This window comes from Cydia fagiglandana, chromosome 2 (genome assembly GCF_963556715.1).
Source record: "Cydia fagiglandana chromosome 2, ilCydFagi1.1, whole genome shotgun sequence".
NCBI classification, from domain to species: Eukaryota; Metazoa; Arthropoda; class Insecta; order Lepidoptera; family Tortricidae; genus Cydia; species Cydia fagiglandana.
This window is the reverse complement of record NC_085933.1, coordinates 3,004,103-3,026,527: the sequence shown is the minus strand read 5'-3', so window position 1 is coordinate 3,026,527 and position 22,425 is coordinate 3,004,103. Positions and strand designations below refer to the sequence as shown.

At 33.7% G+C, this 22,425-nt stretch overlaps 1 protein-coding gene across 1 annotated transcript in view; it reads right to left on the bottom strand.

Annotated features, from left to right (window-relative positions):
• LOC134679576 (neuropeptide CCHamide-2) overlaps window positions 1-21,908 on the bottom strand; it is a 39,073-nt gene extending 17,165 nt beyond the window's left edge. The window contains exon 1 of the mRNA XM_063538533.1: window positions 21,793-21,908. The gene's annotated coding sequence lies outside the window, so the exon portion shown is untranslated. The remainder of the gene's footprint in view (window positions 1-21,792) is intronic.
• Window positions 21,909-22,425: the final 517 nt, after the last annotated feature.

Genomic DNA, 22,425 nt, shown 5'->3' with positions numbered 1-22,425 from the left:
TTTCCTCCTAACAATTTAGACGTGTTGACTTCGAAAATTAACCAAACTTTTCTAGTATAAGAACATCATATCTAACTATAAGAAAAGCATGTTATAATAATTAGATAATTAATGTAAACAAGGACAAGGGGAATCCTGTTCCACCGTGATACAGTTTTTACTAGTACGGGGATCAGATGACGCTTACTCAATGTTTCATTGCATTTACCTTAAAAACTTAAGTGTACAAGTTATTTACAATGTTAAATTCACCTTGTATCATTCATTACTTGTAAGCAGTTGTGAGCTATAATTTAGCTAAATAAAGTTATTTTATTTATTTTATTTTATTTATTTTATTATCATCTCGCAAAGGTAATATAAAACACTAAACTCTTGCGTTTTGTGTTTTGTATTTGTGTTAATTACGTAAACGGGTCTACCCAATCAAATCAAATCAATCATAGCAATCAATCATCATCATCATCATAGGCCTTTTCGTCTATATCAGACGATTTGTGGTGTAACACCGTCTTTGGTGGCTGAATAGACCGATGCGAGATCGACATGGTCTACCACAGGTCTGACAAGAGAAGTTGAAACCGGTACTGAGACACCTTGTCCTCGTCTTTGCCTCTTGTCAGCGAGTGCGGCGAACCGGGTCTCATCACAAAACTTGCGACCCTCCACAATACGTTTGCGCCATTCCGTCCGCTGCTCTGCGAGCCTCTCCCAGTCTTGGTGGTCTATATGGAAGGCAATTATGTCCCTCTTTGCGCAATCTTTAAAGCGAAGCAATGGCCTCCCAACGTAAGCAACCAATAAATCACTGAAATATCGCGGTAGACCCGTTGTGTGTAATTAAATATGGCACTTGGGTAATTTGCGGATGTTATTTGTTCAGATATTGCATTAAAGGATGACGCACTAGAACGGTTAGGGTCCGGGACAAGGCATCCGACACTTCGTTTATAGAAAGCATCATACGATTGATCACTCATCATAGATAGCAAAGTATTGGACTTTTCGACCCGGACTATTCCAGCTTATACATTTGAGGAGCTTATATTCAAAACGTGATTTGTCACAAAAAGCAAAAAATTTAGTTCATGTTGTCAGTCTATAGAACATTAAAAACAACACCTATATATATAAAATTCTTATTTTCATATAGTCTTATATTTTTTTATTAATTCTCAAAAATCTAAGTTAATTTGTATTGGTACTTACTCCGAATAATTTTAAAACAGTATTAGTGTACAATATGTTTTTTGATTACCTAACAGCGCAAGGTTTCAATTGTATATATGTAACAAGAAATATTAAATCGCTGGCCTAATATTACAGGGTTCTATGTTTCACTTTTATCGAAATGAAATTTGAACATTGTCATAACATTAAGTCTAATTTCAACTATATTGAATATCGTCGGTATACTTCAAAAACATGATAACTGACGAAATGGTCAAAAATGAGTTATTTATACAGTTTTGTTCAAATTTTATTGCTTTAAATATATATGTGACATTTTTTAAATTATGTTTATTATTTACAAAGTTACACAGTGTAAAAAAGTACTAACAGACAGGAAATTAAATATAATGTACACGTAAAACATAATAAGAGTATTTAACACTACCTTATCTCATAAAACTGGTCACGCAAAATATATAAAGTAACGTTAACATTTTTTACCTGAATGTACCTATAATTAAGAACCTAGTTATAGCAACTGGTAAAACATTATAACATTATTCATTACTATTTACCTGTAGACATTTCTTTCAATACGCGATCTATTATACAACTAGACAATATTAAATTCACTTTAAACTGATTAACATTATGCTCGTTAAACGCTAAAAAAATCAGTTACATAATTTATTGCAGTAATTTAGTTAATAAGGAGTGTATTGTCACATGTTTCTTCAATAAAGGAGGGAAAAGTCAAAAATTGTAATATTAGAATCACTTATAACTGTTTACCTGTAAATAATAACATGTTGTATGTAATTTATTACTTTTTATTCCTAACGGTAGTTTTTAGAATTTACTTATAATGCCGTGTGAACTAGTATTTTTATCACTGTCATTATTTTTAATTATATATAATTATTTTTTATATGATTATAAATTAATAGGCAAATATCAGTCCATTTTTTATACAGGCAAAACATGATAACTAGCACATCCCATGTTTTTGTCGGCCAATATTTAATATTTTTCGGTTCAAAAACATCAGTTTTATCACTTTATAGACAATTTTAATATCCAAAAATTTTAAATGTTAAACTAAATTTGTAAAAACGCGTTTCTAAATTCCCACATTAGAGGATCAAATTTTCAACTCGCGTTTTCTCGAAACTATGTTTCAGGTAGTTATAATGTTTTAGAAGTATACCGACGATATGTAATGCAGAACCCTGTAATATTGGGCCAGCGAAATCACAAGCGAAAAATAGAAACGAACTAGGTAACTGCCGTATTCGTACTTCAAGATATTCACAAGAGACGACACGTTCTAGATACGTTATAGTTTAGATATGAACTAGTTCTCTTTTGCAGCGCAATTCGGGTAACTAATGTCACTTTTACGTTAGATAGAGTAAGATATCTATTAGATGTGAATTAGATCTCTAAGTCATATCCTGTGGAAATCGTTCAAGAGTATCTCCAGAATCGCGCAATTGTCAAATTTGACAGGTTAGATCTCAAACATATCGTTATCGTATCTTGGTGATATCTTAAAGATGTCTAATAGATGTCTATTTCATAATCCGAATCGGGCCCCAAATCATTTGAGCGTGGTTTCCCACTGAACCAGGTAACCAGAAGCAATGAAACAACTCACTTACGGACATCCTGCGACCCCTATCTTCACCAGTCTACCCTGACCCATAACCGCGAACTTGTTCAGAACTATCTCCTAGTACGCTTTGGCTCTAGATAAACTGGTCAACAAGGACTAAGACCAGTTAAAAAAGATACATAGTTATCTAGTCAAGTTCGTAGGATGTGAGACCATGGTAAAGTGGTGGGGAATGGTGACTATTAGATTAGTGGTAGGTGCAGCTGACAAGTCAATCGTAAACGGAATTCAGCAGACGGACCTTAATCCTATAATGCATTTGAGCTATTTTTAGACATGATTGACCTATACCATACTGGAAAATCGAATATCTAAATATAATGTTTAATTATCTATTCTAGTGAAAACTCCGTGTGACTTAAACATTAAATATTTTTTTATAAATGTATTAAGTTTCTAGCAATTAAAGAAAATGTAACAACTAGAATTAAAAAAGTTACAATTAAAAGTCTACATGGCATTTATGATAATTTACTAAAAGTCGTCAACTTCAAATTACAACGCTTACAAGGTGGCCCAAAATACTTTCACAAAGAATTATTTTCTTACTCATACATTTTATACAACATGTAATTAAAAATTCAATAATTATACATTAAACTAAAATAAAACGTCTCCTTAAGGTTTGTCACACAAACGCAAACGTTTGTCGAATTATTAACAATAATGACTCACTAAAAAAAAGATCGACTTTTTGGCCCAACCTTTACATGACTCAAATTAAAATAGACGTTTTTGATTAATTACAAAGCGGCCAAGTGCGAGTCAGACTCGCCCATGAAGGGTTCCGTAGCAGCAAGTAACATAATAAAATTGCGGTTTACGATTTATGACGTATTAAAAAAAACTACTTACTAGATCTCGTTCAAACAACTATTCAGTTTAGAATAAAATGATATTAGAAACTTCAATATGAAAATCTTACCAAGTTTCAACAGAATAGTTCTTATTAGTTTCGGAAAAAAGTGGCTGTGACATACGGACGGACGGACAGACAGACATGACGAATCCATAAGGGTTCCGTTTTTTGCCATTTGGCTACGGAACCCTAAAAACAGCCTAACATCAAATTACACGTACACGGTTAATTAGTCAATTAAATCAATTACAAAGCCATAACAATTAGAAACATTTAAATGAATAACTTCAAAGGTATTTTTTGGTGTTCAAAGACTCTTTAAACAAAAGTTATTTTAAGGTTTCTTACGTTTGAAATTATTTCGGTAAAGGCAATTTTAAGGCGAATCATTGTTATAACTTATAAATGTAGCGGCGTAATAAATCACATTAATCATGATTTGTGCCTCACTAATATTGTAAACCCGAAAGTTTGGATGTTTGTCATTGGCTGTAATATTGTAATCTCCGTTCAAAAGCTTAAGTACCTACTCGTCATGGATTTAGCCCTTCATTGACGGTTATTTGTGAACATTGTAGAATGGAGCTGGCAACTCCCAAAGGACTTTTATAGATTTTTACAGTACATATTATGGTGCTACTTTACCGCCCTATGGCGTGATTAAGGACAATACGTGCCTAGATATGTCAAAAATATACCTAGTTTTGTGTTCTGTAAAACATTGAACAATACACTTGCGAAAAGGTAATCCGCAACTCGTGTCGATTTAAAACACTCGCTTCGTTGTTTCAATTTATGGCCACTCGTTGCGAGTTTCCTACTTTTCGCTCTTGTGTCGCAATGTACTTACTATTAGACTCTTGTCGTGGTCTATAATTCCATCGAAATCATAAAAAACCGGGCAAGTGCGAGTCGGACTCGCGCACGAAGAAGGGTTCCGTACCACAATGCAAAAAAAAAGAAAAAAAAAACGGTCACCCATCCAAGTACTGACCACTCCCGACGTTGCTTAACTTTGGTCAAAAATCACGTATGTTGTATGGGAGCCCCATTTAAATCTTTATTTTATTCTGTTTTTAATAGTATTTGTTGTTATAGCGGCAACAGAAATACATCATCTGTGAAAATTTCAACTGTATCTTTCAACTGTATTCACTAGCTATCACGGTTCGTGAGATACAGCCTGGTGACAGACGGACGGACGGACGGACAGCGAAGTCTTAGTAATAGGGTCCCGTTTTACCCTTTGGGTACGGAACCCTAAAAAGAATTTTACCCTATTCGTAGAATTCACAAGTAAAACCTATGCCCCATCTGTAAAAATACTTCGACCGTCCGACCCCACTGAATCAGCGTACATATACTTAGTAGTACTTAAATATAACGCCTTACAATAGTACATACATACCTATTACACCTTTAGTTTAGAGTAGCAAATTGGTCATAAATCCAAGTGTCGAAGTGTCCACCTGGCATGCCATACGAGTGTATGCTACCATTGTTAGAACGCTTTTCAGTCCCCAGATTAATATGGGATCTTTAATAAAATTTTAGCTCTCTGTACTTTTCTACTTGCGTTTGATAAGGGCAAAAAGAATAGATAGTGTAGAGGGGACCTGTCATTGTGAATTTTGTAGTCACAGTAAATTTACTGCCAGCTATCGACACACGACTAAAACTCAAAATGAAAACGTATAAAATTATCAAAAAAATGTATATATATGGATAAATAATTTTATTATTTTTATATCTTTTTGATCCATGTTCATTCACTCATATCTATGTGTTAAAATTGTTAAATATGAAACGGTGTCGTCACGCCATCCAGCTGAGAATAGGCTAAAGGTGTGGGCGGTATCTGTCCGAGAATGACTTTTTCTTGATTTCCGAGGCACGTTTTTTCCTTAGACTTTATTCATCTTATACGAAGTTGCATATGTCTTTGATAAGGGTCTTTTTACAGAAAAAAATGTTCTAAGCATTCATCAAAATTTAAATAACAAATAAATAGACAAAACATTTTACACAACTTGCGAGAAACATTTTTAAATACGTTATATCTTTATATGTATAGGTATTTAACAAGTTATGTCTTCAATAAGTCAACTAAAAAACGTAAGAGACTCATTTTAATATACCTACCTAAGATATGTTTAAACAATTTTACGCTTATTGTACAAAAACTTCATAGCACTTACTTAAGCATTTTTATTCTGCTTTTTTTACTTCAATCTCGGTAAAACTTCTTTCACAGTGACTGAGTTTCTAATGCAGTTTACGGAAATTACGGAGATGGATCGAGGAAAATACTTACTTTTTAATAGAATGGCAAATAATTTTAATGAAGTACCATATTTCATCACTAGGTACTCCAGGCGCTTAGTTCTTAAAGATTTCAGAAAAAACATGTTTTTTTCTACTAACAGAGATCTAATCGTAACTAAGGAACATACATAGAAATGATATGAAAATTCTTTCGGTAACACTTGCATTGTAACAAAAAAAAACCTAATTTATTTTAATTATTTTAACATTAATAAAACGGTCCACATCCACCATGACTACCTACAATATAAGTTTTTGCCAAAAATTTCATTTTTGGTACAAACTTTTATCGCTGACTGTACTTTTCTTACGACAGACAACTAATACTTATCGAGACAATTCTAAAAACCCCTAACACAATTAGGTTGCGTTGTTTCATCACAGACTTCCTATGGCCACCTCCTGTCTCCATCATCAGACTAGCTCGATGGTACCATAATATTACATTGTCGTCTGATTTATACATGCATGCAAAAATTCAGCTCAATCGGAAACCGGGAAGTGGATCAAATTTAACTTGCAAGATTTAATTACAGGCAACAGTCAGGAGAAACTAAATAAAAGCTTGTAATAAGCTTCTATTGAACCGCTCTAATAATCGTCAATATTTCTGATTTATACATCATTATTCAAAAAGAGCGTAAATCCAACGGCAAGTGCATACAAAATAAGCCTTTTATCGATTAGCAGGGGCAAAGGCAAACAGACGGGCCGGTGGCCTGAGCCCTTTGCATATCTATTTCCATATGAAAATCCGTCTGATGACATTATGACAAGGGCAATGGCGGCGTGGCAAACCAATAGACATAGCAATCTTGTTATTTTAGTTATATTCTGTTAAAAGAGATGATTCATAATACAGTTCTGAAAGGCTTTTTATTATGATATTGTAAAATTATAAAATATAAACTTCATTTTAATTTAATTCGACAATTTTAAGGAAATTATTTAAAGAGATATACTTAATGAAGCTATTTTTATTATTAAGTTGCCATTTTGAGTTGTTTTCTCATGTTGGCTGGTAAAATTGACTGTTAAGTGATCATTCTGAATGACAAATATATTCAATAATGTTTTTTTAGTACCTATTTCACTTGCTCGGGTATCAATATTAGCACGACAAATTATACAACATGTTTCCCTCCTTTTCAAACAAATTAATAACTTTAACCTTTTACTTTTTCGATATAAAAAGAACACTTTTTCTTAGTGTGCCACAGGATTAAAGGGAACACAATTTCGCAAAGTAGCCCATGTATGCGTTGTAATGTAATCATACATTATCATACATGTATGCATAATACTCCCATTTATTACGGTTTTCTTTTAAATATATGGCTAAAGTACGTTATAGTTAATAGCTATTCAGTTCAACGTGCGATTTTACCCCGACATAAGAGGAGTATTTATATGTGTATGTCTGTTCTTGGCATCATGGTTCTTAAACGGGTGTATCAATTTGGAATATTTGGATGTGTTTTTTTTTTAAAGCAGATTGTTTAGCGGTCGGTCTTAGACATTTTGCGTGTTGCGAGTTTTTCTTAAGGTACTATATTATATTTAATAGAGTTTATTTTACTTTATGGGCTAATACAACTTGGAACCGATATTGATTCCTTAATATAAATAAATAGTTTTCGATTAAATTTTATGTGTTAGGTATAGTTCTAGTTTTTAATTAGTTTAGTAAATTAAAGCATAACTGCCTCGTCGTCGAACGGCGTACGCCTGGGTCACAACAGAAGAACAGCGCTGGCTTTGCCAGCTACATGCTGAGTTGTGACCTTTTTATGGCATTTTGCACTAAATGTTTTACATTGTATATTTGTCAACATGTTTTTGTCATAAATAAATGTTTTTCTATTATATTCTATTCTAATATACATAAACAATAGAAAACAAGCATTGATTGAATGTCATAACCAGTGCATGCGGAATTATGTGAAAGTCGTGCGTGATATGCCCGCCAATCACAAAACCCATAACAAATTGTTAAATCGGGCTCTAATTGTCATAATGGGGGTGTTAGACAACTCAGTTACTACAAAACATTCTCGGCACAGCGCCATTTTCTTCAGCTCTCAAACTCGGGGCGCGATTTTAGGTATTAGTATTTTGGTCCCGATTCGGATTATGGAATAGACATCTATTAGACATCTTTTAGAAATCACGATAACGATATGTTTAAAATCTGACCTGTCAAATTTGACATTTGCGCGATTCTGGAGATACTCTTGAACGATTTCCACAGGATATGACTTAGAGATCTAATTCACATCTAATAGATATATCTTACTCTATCTAACGTAAAAGTCACATTGGTTGCCCGAATTTGCGCTGCAAAATAGAAATAGTTGATATGTAAACTATAACGTATCTAGTATGTGTCGTCTCTTATGAATATCTTGAAGTTCGAATAGTTACGGCAGTTAGTCAAGCAATCTTTTGGTAGAAAGCCTTTAAACGATTAAAATTAAATTCCAACGACATGGTCAACATTTAATTTACTTAAAATGTGTTTAATTAGCTGATGATTAAATAATTACACTTATTATAATAACTGTCATTAAAGGCCGAGCCACACCGCCGTACGCGCACGTGCACGTCACGCACACGCAGCCGGTGTGCACAGGCCTTTAAGGTGAAATTTCCTGTATTCCTCTTTTTCATATTAAATGAACTAACAGTCGTTATTATAGAGAAAAAACATAAAATTACTGATTTTATATCTTCCTCTCTTAATTGGAGAATTGGTAGGTAACGATAGTTCAGAGAATTTTTCATACGGGGAAATGTCTTGTTACTGCTTTCTTAGAAATACGAAAAAACGTGAAAGCAAAACTTCATAGTTTCCGTTCCGTTCTGTTATTATTAGTTCATAGAACTACATTACGAGGGTCGCACTGAAATATTCGGGAATGGGACACTTAGAAATAACATAATAGAAAGAGGCATATAATTTATAAAAATGTAACTCTTTATAAAACTTTTAAGGTATATTTCATTTGGTTGTCATTTGTATTTAAGAATTACTGGCAATTTGAAAATTGTATGTCGAACATTATTTGAATTTTTGGCAAAGTGATTTTTCCGATCAAATTTTTAAACGGTTTTCAATATGCCCTCAGCGAACAAATAAAAGTTACAATGGGCTTCTGTTATTTTTTTATGAACTAGAGTTCATCGTACGCTCGTTTGCGGTTAAAATTAAATATGAAAGTCACTTTCATTTTATCCCATAGATGATCTTAAAGAAGCATGTCATTCCAAAGCGACGTCAAAAATTAAAATCGCATTTGTGCTGTTAATTAAAAAGACTGCCAAAAAAGTTGCATATCGGCAGATTTCGACATTCCTAAATATTCATATGACAACAGTAAAAAAATATTATATATATATATATATGTAAAAAAAACTTCAATTCCGTTGGCTACTCCACGAATTTCATACAAAACCACTAAGGCTCCAAAATCGCCATACAAAAAGGACTTTGGGATTATGAGCCGTGTGCATTACAGAATGATTACTTTCAAAAGAAAATTTATATGCGTGGTCAGTTTGAGATTAAGTATGCATTAAAATAAAGATTGACTGTCTAGATGCGACAGTATTCTCTATTCCCGACATTTTCAGTGCAACCCTCGTACTAATACTACTACTACTATTACTAATACTCTTTATTATAGGTAACTTTACTGTAGTTGCGATTCAAATCTAAAAATAAAACATGTTACGTGAAAATAAAAATCTTATTTTTAGTATCGAAATACGTTATTTCAGTGTTGTTTTATTTATAACAAAATCCTGATACCTACTGCCGTATTCGAACTTCTAGACGTACTAGATCCATTTTAGATACGTTATAGTTTAGATATGTATCAAATAGTTCTCTTTTGCAGCGCAATTCGGGCAACCAATGTCACTTTTATGTACGTTAGATAGAGTAAGATATCTATTAGATGTGAACTAGATCTCTAAGTCATATCCTGTGGAAATCGTTCAAGAGTATCTCCAGAATCGCGTAAATGTCAAATTTGACAGGTTAGATCTTAAACATATCGTTATCGTATCTTGGTGATGTCTAAAAGATGTCTAATAGATGTCTATTTCATAATCCGAATCGGGTCCCTACTCCCGAATCAGTGTACCTATGTAATAGAATGTGATTGAAATGAATGAGTGAACTGTTTTTTCCCGCCAATACCATTAGCAACCAATACTCCGAATTCGAACTTCATTCGCAACTGATCCAATATACCGGTCATTGTTCCGGTCAGGGGTACCACGAATCGTCACATTTCGTCTATTTGCCTCTGTCACTCTTGCAAATTCCGTAGAGACGGAAATAGACGAGACTTCTATTTTCGTCTTCGGGGTTATAGCCCAATGTCAATTTCCATAGATGACGAGTGGAAAGCCATTCACTGTTATGCTTATAGTAGAATGGAAAGAATATTTAAGAAAACTTTGTTGAATGAAATTGTTACTCCAATCAATTTTAAAAAGTTTAAACATAAAACATTTTGGTATTTCCTCCTACAGACATCAAAACTAATAATAAAGGTTCAAATTAGGTATAATGGAACAGGAGACTTTTTTATAGGCCAATATGACGTCAAGACATTTTAAGTTTATTAATAAATAAATTAACATCTTTTCTTTTGATACAATACTAGTAAATAGGTAACTTTTCAGTTAGGTGATTGACAAGCTTTGAACGAAAACAGTTTTATAAGTTAGGTACAAGATTTTATCAAAATAATTTTAACATGCTTCTAAACAATAACTGCTAACTGAATTAAAAACCGTATTTAAACATACTTAAAGTTTATTTTTGCCTGGGCTTTGTTGATCTGAGTCAAGAAAGTTTTAGGTCCCAGAGGTAATTTCAAATTGTTTGTAATTGGCGACACAAAAATCACTGTCAAATTTTACACAAATTTAATAGGGCGTGGGTTTTGGACAATATTGAAATAAATTTTGTTTTTAGAATTAACAATATCAATGGCTCCTATTCCCTTAGGTTTCTTTTTAACCTTTCATATGTGTGTGTTGGTAAAAAATCGTGGGTTCAAATCTCAGTTGTACTGTATCCTTGTAAGATCCAAGTCAATTATTGCGGTTTTGAATTTCGAACTTTCTTTTAGTTTTATAATACATTTTATTTAATAGCATTTTTACAACTTTATAGCAAAACACTAAAACTTATAAATAAAAAAAATATTTTTTTATTATTCCTTTTATTTCTATAAGAGTTCAAAACTCGAATTTAATTTGTATTTGTACAAGTATGCGGGGACTTACGAGGGTATAGAGCAGAAAAAATCGTCGACAAAAATACAAAAAGATGATTAAAAATTCGGCCAGGATTCTTATCACACAGAGACAAAAGGTAAATGAATGCAAAAAATGTTATTATGTCTAAATGAGCGTAACATTAATAAAACCAGCTAAATAATGCCGCACATTAATCGACATTAAGTTTGTATACCACAACTGGCGTGATGTCAAATAATCATTTCTGTGTAGGAAGTATTAAATTATTCTTTATAGCGGTATTTATTAAAAAGATATGACAAAAGATTTAAGCAAAAAAAAGTGCGAGCCGGGCAAGTGCGAGTCGGACTCGCGCACGAAGGGTTCCGTACCATAATGCAAAAAGAAAAACAAAAAAAGCAAAAAAAAATGGTCACCCATCCAAGTACTGACCACTCCCGACGTTGCTTAACTTTGGTCAAAAATCACGTTTGTTGTATGGGAGCCCCATTTAAATCTTTATTTTATTCTGTTTTTAGTATTTGTTGTTATAGCGGCAACAGAAATACATCATCTGTGAAAATTTCAGCTGTCTCGCTGTGATAGCACGGTTCGTGAGATACAGCCTGGTGACAGACGGACGGACGGACGGACGGATAGCGAAGTCTTAGTAATAGGGTCCCGTTTTACCCTTTGGGTACGGAACCCTAAAAACAAATTGAATAGGATTGATTTCCGTTTTTATTAAAATAGATGACAATGATATCGCCTTAAGTGTTTTTACTTCAACCATTCAAAATCAAAATAAGATTTTTTTTTGTTGAATTACGGTATAGTTAAGACCCTAAGAAAAACTAATGCGGACCTGAAAATGTTTATAAGATACCTAAGTACTTCTAAATCTGCAGGCCACTTGGAAGGTGGCACATGCCTCGATTTCGTGAGGCCCATTAGTCCCATTACCCATAAAAAAGATGACGAAATTACCTCTATTTATCGCATTTTTGACACATAGATAAGTCTAGACTTACTTACTATTTATCACTAGTGATAAAGAATGATTTTAATAAGTATGTTGGCTTGCTTATTGTTTATGAATTGTCTTAACTTCAGATTTTATGTTTCAGAAAGATTATTTTAAATAAAACATTATTTTAGTATAAAAAAAAAACTAATTTAAATAAACTTCGGTTTTATCAGTTGTGTAATATTTGGTAATATTCATAAAAACCATAAAGGGATTTATGGAACGTTTGAAAACTATTAAGCTCTTATAACAATTATGACCAACGTTGACCGAACGTTAATTACAATTAACCATTATAAATTGGACCTTAAGCCGTAACGGATGGTTACAGTTTACGGTTCAATTTATAATGGTTATTTGCCAAAAATGATTAATTGCATTAACGTTTCGGCCAACACTGGTTATGACACCTAGAGTAGCAAAAAGAAACAAAAAGCGAAAAATGTTTTCCCAAAATGTGTCCTGTATTTTCGAGCGCCTTGCATTATATTTTTACTAGGTACTTACTACACTTTGCTGTCTGAATGCATAAATGCATAGCGGTATGTAAGGATGCAATTCCTATAAATTCTACTTACCTATCTGCCTTTACATGTTCAATACTACAAAATACTAAACGTATTACATATAGATTTTGTTGTTTATACACAAAAGGTGCCATTAGTTTAAACGTCTAAGTATTTTTTTATATAAGGCATAAATATACCGGGTGGGCACTGTAACAGTATCAATTATCACATTACAATATAAGTGCGAAATATTGGTAGTTTTCGCACGTGTATTGTACAACTTTATACAGTACATATGGTCCATTTTTCGACATAGGCACGTATTGTGCTAATTACCGCACTAAGTAGGTTGGTAAAGTCACCATATGTACTTACTGTAAAAAAATATTTGTGGGCTGTACTCCTCAAACTGACCAACATGTTTCAGCTAGGTACTTTTAAAATTGTCTATGACGCACAATTTACTAAAACAGAAATGAAGATAATAGGTAATTAATTTGTATGAAAAATAGGAAGTCTAAAGACTACATATATATTTTTTGAAGTTGTTAAACTAAATATTTATCGTTTGACCTGTAAGATATTTGTTTTATTTATTTGCTCGTGTTACAGCACCCGGTATAGATATTTAGTAAACCTTGACAACCTTCCGTCTTCAAAATTGCTCTGTCGCAATTCTAAATACATATTTTACTTGGACTTCTTAGGTAAACATGGCGATTAGAGCGAGAGGAGCCAAAAGCATAATAGTCTTAAGAAAGTTTACAAAAAAGTATAATTGGATAGAACCTTTTCTGACACCTGTAACTTTTGTAAAGGGCCGTCCTTAAAATCTATTTTGGGGCTTACTTGCCCCTTCTGTTTAGCACCTTGTCGCTATAATACAAGGTTTGGGCTACGAAATTAATTCATACAATAAATTACAATGGCAAGGTGCTAAGTGGAAAAGTTTTGTGGGAGTTATAATATTAAAATTATTGCCGCTGACTTGTAAGGAGGTATTTTCTCCATTCGATTGCTTCAAAATCTTCTTCCACGTGTTAACTATTTATGTCTAGATGTAAGGCGCAAGTAGGTTCAGAATACGGAGTTTTTAAAATGTCATAGCACTTTATTGGATCACAATACGACTACCATAAATTTAATTAGCAATTTTGAGGCCTTTCTCGAGGGACTGTACGATTCAAATCCTGAGTTTTTAATTTCGCTCTATAGAAAAAAATCAGGGAGACAGGTCTAAAATGCATTTTGAAAATGTATTACCATCGACCGGTTTATCGACCGGCCTGGCCTAATGGGTAGTGACCCTCCCTGCGAGATGGTCCTGGGTGCGAATCCCTGTAAGGGCCTTTATTTGTGTAATGAGCACAGATATTTGTTGGATGTTTTCTATGTATTTAAGTATTTACTTATATTATTATATTTATCGTTGTCTGAGTACCCACAACACAAGCCTTCTTGAGCTTACCGTGGGACTTAGGAATTTGCGTAAGAATGTCCTTGTAATATTTATTTATTTATTTAGCCTGATTACTTTCAACATTATCCACACATACCAACCTAAAAGCAATACACGTACCTGACTATACAATTCACTATTAATGTCCCCGAATACGGAAATTCATTCATTAACAAGAACATTGATCTGAAAACACGATTCCACAGGTTAAGCCTTAATGGGATTAGTCCAAAAGTTAGGTTTGAGTTTTATCTCCGAATTGAACGAAGTAGGTCGCCACGCTCGGGTTGTATTTCCAATTTGCTATCAGTTCCATCATTATTAAAAGGATAGAAACTGTACACGTGTAGGTACTTAATATTGCAAGCAAGAAGTTTGAATAACTTCCCGATTACGTCCTTTCGTAAACAATATATTATCTCATCTCTTAATACCAAAACTGCCGTGAGACACAGACATATGTATATTAGTTTACATATATTGAAACGAGTCACTCACTTATTTTAAACCTATCGTACACACGTTCAATTGACAATATTTAGGTACACCTTATTGTAAAGATATACGTCCCTAGGATGGTCAGCCAACCTACCGTAACCACACAACTATAATCCATAATTAAGTATAGTTACCAATGTTACAGTACATCTGGTACTCCATTACGACACCGTGTGCTATAATAAGCACATTACAGGGCTACGTCGAAAATTGAAAGGGCCATTATGTACTGTAAAACGTTGTACGATACACGTGCAAATAGGTAATTCGCAACTCGTGTCGATTATAACACTCCTATAGGTTTTATTTTAAAATTCACCCTGCGAATGTCCTGTTTTTCGCATTTGTATCGTAAATAACTATTTTTCTTACCGTCTGTGTTACAACCACCCAACAGAGGCCCGTTTCGCAAAAGCTTGTAACTTGTAATATAAGTGTAAGTCCCTTGCCCTGTGTATCAAAAGCTTGTAACTTGTAATATAAGTGTAAGTCCCTTGCCCTGTGTATCAAAAGCTTGTAACTTGTAATATAAGGGTAAGTCCCTTGCCCTGTGTATCAAAAGCTTGTAACTTGTAATATAAGTGTAAGTCCCTTGCCCTGTGTATCAAAAGCTTGTAACTTATAATACAAGTGGAAGTCCCTTTTTGACATCTTTTGTTAGAAAAGGACTTATACTTGTATTACAAGTTACAAGCTTTTGATAAACAGCCCTGTTTATGAGAAACGGGTCCCATGTCAGTTTGTAACAACGAAATCGGTTTTAGGATATTGATTATTTTTTAATTATCACTTAAATTTAATTTCCTGCTTTTTGAATTACTTATTGAGTTCAGCTATTTTTGAAGTGAAAACTTCTTTAGCGGCGCTATGTACTTTTTGTGATGGGGAAAAAATGTTAAACTCGCGAGAGCGTAAGACGTAAGACGCTTCGTAAGACGGACACGTGACCTGGTCGAAAAACTGTTACAATGTCATTGAGTTTTCACTTCTGCCGGCACTCCCGGAGTGCAACCTGTTGTTTTTTTTCAGAACGGAGGTATATTTAGTCCACAGTTGAGAGCGCTTGGGCTATAGCGGGCTGGTTGTACATGTACACCAGTAATTAATTTTTCTCCAATATGCTCGGAAATGTTCACCTTACTGTAGCAAAAATAGTACGGGAAGTTCTTCGTTAATGTCAAACTCTAACTAAAAAACATCAAACTATCGCTGTCCTGTTCTAGCGGACGGGAAGTAAAAAAACACTACAGTAATAACTTATTACTGTAGTGTTTTTTACTTTTTAATAATAAAAAACGCAAACAGCCAATTATTATTGCCGTGAGCCGCTTCTACACGACCCGATCAGCTATCATTTCACGTGTATGATCGTGCGAATACTGCTTAATAAAATCAAAGATTATTTTTATATTTTTTTTAAATCTCATCCGTGTTCATAAAGCTTACATAGTTTGTCAAAGGACTTTCTCATTTCAAACATAGACAAAGAGAATCATACTATCTTTGTCTTACACTAGTACTAGCACCCAAAAGAAAAGGATGGGTGTAGTTTTCCTGGTTCTTACTGACTGAAAAGTTGGTTTGACAAACTATATTGCGCAATTATATTGAATCATAGACATAATATATATAGACGGTGTCTCAGCGAGCTGTCACTGTTGCCACTTTTGTTTAGTGTACGATTAACAATGAGGCCCACGTTGCTGTAGCCATGTCGATAAAGTCATATCGATAAACTATCGACATTTCTTGCAATTTTAATTTTACTTCAAAGGCTTAACGATACCTAAAATGACCAAAAACGCTTTTATTCTTTATTGTGGTTATCAGATCACAATTTTATAGTCACGCCCCAGCAGGAAACCAAGGGAAAGTTCACATATTTCATTAAAATACATAAATACCTCCTAAAATAGGTGTTCCGCAATAATTGAATTATATTATTATATTATAATATATTCATTATCCATTAGCATTTCAATAATGTTTATGTTTAACGAAGATATTGAAGCTTCAATTAATCGCTATTTCGTTCCGCTGTGTAGCGTTTATCGATATATAACATGATTAAAATCGACTTTTCACATCCCTAAAAGAGCACACATATACGCTTTTACGCACACATACACAGGGTGGGCGCATCAAGAAAGGCAACACTTGATTTGAAGTCCGCCTTGTCAACAGTATGGTTGTCCTTTTTTGACAAACGGCATTTTAAAAGAGCGAGGTGAGAGAAATGATACTAGTTGCTGCGTCGTGAAAGAGAACAGAAAAGGTTGGGCCCTTGTATTGAATGAACGAATATTGAATGGTACTGAATGGCAGAATAAGTTTGTGCCTTTAACTTTTAAAAATTAACTAAAGAGGGAAATTGTTTTTGACATTTTGGATGTGAAGGTTTGATTTGAGTGATGCATGATGCTTAAATAATAATTATTTTAGCTTATTTCCTCGCATGTTTGGAGAAAAGCACTATATATGCCTCGGCAGGAACAGCAATTCGTGGATTCGTCTTCTTTGTCGGACTCCGCTTCGCGTCGTCCGACAAAATCGAAACTCATCCACGAATTGCCCTTTCCCGGCCTCTGCAATAATGTACTATTCCTCTACTCGCATCGACACTGCAAAGTTAAGTCTTTAAATAACTGGACAGTTATTCTGTGAGTTGAACTTTGCTTTAGTGTGTTCTGTGAAAGTTCCATTTCAGAGCAGTAAAAAGTTTTGGAATGTTTAATGTGTGCTTAATGTCGGTTTGCCTTTATTCCGGCTATTGTAGTGGCATTCTATGGGCCAATTTTTGAATTTGAAGTACTCGATTTCCTGTGGCTCTCTTCAGGCCTTCAATACTACATATATTCACTAATAGGCATTTAAAGTATAGTAACAGGATCGTCAATACCACTAGATCTCCAATTTCTATCGCTCATATTTCAAAAATTAACATTTAGCTGTTTTCCACAGATTTTCGAGTGACGTAATCGAGCGCTCGATGTTCAAAAATCGGCCTCCCAGCCAAGTGACAATCGTTATTCTAGTAAAAAAGGTCAAATCACTACTCCTTAAAAAACTAAGTCCCCCGCCGCGTCTGTCTGTTTGTATCTTCGTTCGCGACAAAAACTACTAAACAGATTATTATGCGGTTATAATCTATCAATAGAGGGATTCTTTACGGCTACCATCAGTTTGGCATTGACATAAATGCTATCGTGAACGTAATTTACTTTCTATATATCTCTTTCGCACTAATATGTCAGTATGAGCGAGATGCATAGAAAGTTAATTACGTTCACGATCGCGTTTATGTCAATGCCAAACTGATGGTAGCCGTACTTGTGAATGGTTTAAGTGTATAATTTGTTAACCCCTGCGAAGCTGTGGCGGGTCGCTAATGAAAGTTACGGCTCGATTCTGAAAATGTATTAGATCTCTACTAGACCTCAGTAAGTTACGATATGGATAATTTAAAGATATTTGTAAGATAGATATGTCAAATTTAACGTTTCCGCGATTCTGGAGGTCCTCTTGAACGATTTCGACAAGATAGATATGTCAAATTTGACGTTTCCGCGATTCTGGAGGTCCTCTTGAACGATTTCGACAAGTTATGACTTAGATATCCAAGTCACATCTAGTCGATATCTAATGTAAATCTAGTCGATCTCTATATCGTTTCTAGATCTTGTGATTATCTCGTTTCCCGAATACGCGTGTTAAATGTTGGATGGAAATTGTCTCGTAACTTTTCGTTGCAGGGATCTGTCATTTCAATACGTTTTCACTTTTTGATTGATATATCTTGACTACTTTCCCTAATCCATTTTATTAAGATAACCGATTTTCAAACCGGAAGATAAGGGTTCGAATCCCGGAGGCTACCAATGAATTTCTCAGAACTTTACCTATTATATTTTAGGGCAGATGTTGAAAGTGCCGGCCTGATTCGGACTTTAAGATAACTATTACGTCAAATATTACGTCTAGGTGTGATATGGACAGTGTTAAAAGTGACGTTTTTGTTTGAAGAAGTAATATTTATCGTATCTTAAAGATCAAATCAGGCCGGTATCGGTTAGACTGTGACTTTCAAGCGGCAAGATTTAAGTTTGGCTCCCCGATCGCGATATTGGTAATACATTTCGTTTTACTATAAATTACTTACACACTTGTTTATGAATTGCCTTGATAATTTAAAGTAGGTACACAAGCCGCTTTTTAGGGTTCCGTACCCAAAGGGTAAAACGGGACCCTATTACTAAGACTTCGCTGTCCGTCCGTCCGTCCGTCCGTCCGTCTGTCACCAGGCTGTATCTCACGAACCGTGATAGCTAGACAGTTGAAATTTTCAGATGATGTATTTCTGTTGCCGCTATAACAACAAATACTAAAAACAGAAAATAAAGATTTAAATGGGGCTCCCATACAACAAATGTGATTTTTGACCAAAGTTAAGCAACGTCGGGAGTGGTCAGTACTTGGATGGGTGGCCGTTTTTTTTTTGCTTTTTTTTTGCATTATGATACGGAACCCTTCGTGCGCGAATCCGACTCGCACTTGCCCGGTTTTTTTTTTTATATTAATGACATGGTTAGAAGTGCGGTACCTAGGGGTGACATTGTCAATTTTTTGGAATCTAATAACTGTTAGTAAGCTCGCAACAGTGTGCGTTTGTTAGCTCGCAACTTGAACTAACAAACGCGCGCTATTGCGATTCCAAAAAATCGACAATGTCACAACTCTCATCTGTCACAACTCACCTCGGTCTCCCCTACTCTATCTAAAGCGATTAAATAAAACACCAAAACAAAAAATTAAGTAGGTAAGTAAGATATTATGATAACAAGATGGTCATAACAATGTTTTACGTGGCAGATAATTGTAATATTTTACTAGTAAACGTTATTTACGAGACGTAATTATGGCAATTCCTACAGTTTACGACTAATATTATAGCGAATAAAAATCGCGAAATGATTTAGACGGCGACGACGATAGTCAAAATTTTCTGAGTCTCGAGAACACTGAAAAAGGAGATTGTTCGTTGATTATTTTTGTATAAAGTTAAGTACATTTTGTACCTACGTAGTATATCGTGGTTCTCAAAAACTTACCATAAAATATGCCTACTTTGGTTCAGAACTTTTTACTCCATTATTAAAACAAAATAGAAGTATATCACAACACCTCATTTAAGTGTTACAACACGATAGTACCTATTGAATAATGACGGTCTACATTAAATCGGCATAATATATGTAAATATATACCTATTACAAAGTAGACCATCATTTTTCATTACAATTATGTTGTAATACTTAAATGGGTGTTATGATATAGTTTTAATTAAAAAAATAAAACTGTTAATCACATTTACCCATTGGGGATAAACATATCTTAAGGTACTAGTGTGAAAATCTGTTTAAACTCGAAGCAGCGCAATATGTGCATCTTGCCTATTTTTACAAAAATGTTACAATTACACAAACAAATGTTACTAATTTGCGGATTTTACATTTTTGCCTTAATTCTGTGTTAAAAATGTGTAAGTAAGTATTTTAGTCAAACATTTTAAAACATTTTTAAGCATCTACATGCTTAAGCAATACATTTTTGAGCATGTAGCTCATTAAGGTTTATGAGTGGTATAATAAAAAACCTTAGTATACACTTTAATAAAAATAATTTCACTAGTTGCTAGAGTCATCATTAAGTTCGCATATAATTAATTAATCGATTGATACAAAATTCTTAAATAAATTAACTGTTTCAAAAGTTTTCAAACAAGAGGACAATTACGCACTTTAATTGTAGCAAATAACTAATAATAAAGATCTAAGAGACTTCTTGATAACTTTGCTTATTCGATAATTGTCAAAGAACAATTACGGCGTCTGGTATTTTTCTTTGTTTTCGTGATTAATATTTTATTTCAGTAGGTACCTGTATATATGAAACGAATGTAACTAAATCTGTATTTAAAAACTTCACTAACTATACCTATAAGAAATATTTTTTTAGCCCCAATGAGGGTGAAAATTTTGGGTCAAAGTTTTTAATGACTTTTGGGAGAAGTTCAAAGTGGTGGCTAGTTAAAATATATTTCTATTAATGCATTCCTGTCGAGTGTTGAACAGAGACAAAAGTTACTTTATATTTCAAACTACTTACACCAAATATTTAATATAGATGCTTATAACTATTTAAAAATTTGTACAGATTAATAAATACATCAGTACAATAAAATTAGTGACATTGTCCGGATTTCTGGACAGTTAATTGTCTACCTATCAACTAACAGGCACAAAATGGGACGTCCAGTGTAAACCGTAAGTACAGGTTGGCCCAAAAATACGTTGACAAAAAGTTACAAAAAATTTACAGAAGCATATTATTATGGTTGATAATTTTAACAGACCTTTGCGTTTATAAAGAAGAATATTTTGAAGGTAATACGTTATTTTTAATTAAATAATGTAGTTTTAATTTTATTATAATATTTTGTAAATGACGTCTAAGTAAGAAAAAAATCACAAAAAACATTAAGTCTAAGTATTTTACCATAAATATATACCCTAAATAGAACTGTTTGCATCTGTTATGTATATTTTTCCACGATATTTAAACATACTGAAACAACCCATGCGTCCGCGATATAAACTTTGAAAAATAGTTTCCCTGTTTTTCATCCTTTGCCTACTTAAATCGCGCTTTGTGGCGGGTTGCGAGATAGTTTCAGGACTTGATTCTTGAATGTTTCAGCAGCTTGTAAAAGTTATATTATGCGTATAACGTAAAAATAAACCTTTGTATTTTATTAAAGAACATTCTCAGCTTATTTTTTACTACTAACTTTAAAAAAAATGTTAGTTTTATAAACTACCGATTCATTTTCGATTTTAGACGAGAGTTCCAAGAACTTAAAACTTTTTTAAATCGCTACTAAAATCACAAATACAAAAATGACTCACTGAAAACCTATTCCCAGTTTAAAATAGAAACACAAGATATACTTACTGAAAGTCCGATTCGTTATATTCACGTCAGTAAGTGCAGTGTCCTTAGCACATGTTACTAGGCCTTGCAAGTGTGGAATGCGCTTAGGCGGGCGGACGGCGCGCTTTTAAGCGGCCCATAGAGTTGGGGCGGCGCAGAGCGGTCGCGTGGGCGCTGTGACGTTGCCTACTTGTTTTTGGGGCGGGTTTGACTTGTTTTGATGATTTCGTGACATGGCGATCGAGTGATAAGTTTCTAAGTGGCTGCGATTGAGGTATTGACAACAGGTGCGTGTTGAAAATGAATATGTTAAAGATGATGAATGATCAAATAAATAATAAATACCTATAACATATGTATAGGGATGTTGGGATCATTGAAATTTGCATATATGTTATATGTTGTGTTGTGTTATAGACTTGATATTTACTTGCTTTGTGTACATAGGTTTCTCTGTTTAGCTAGTTAGGTTAGGATCCTAGAAATTTGCATAATTTGAATATATTTGTGTTAGGTGAGTAAATAGTTCTTTTTTAGTAATTTAGTCATTCTACTTAAGTAATTTAGTCATATTTAAAGTAATCACATATTTTAGCAGTTTTTAATTGATGTTTTTATTTTTATTTTATTATAAAGATCTTAATATATATAAGG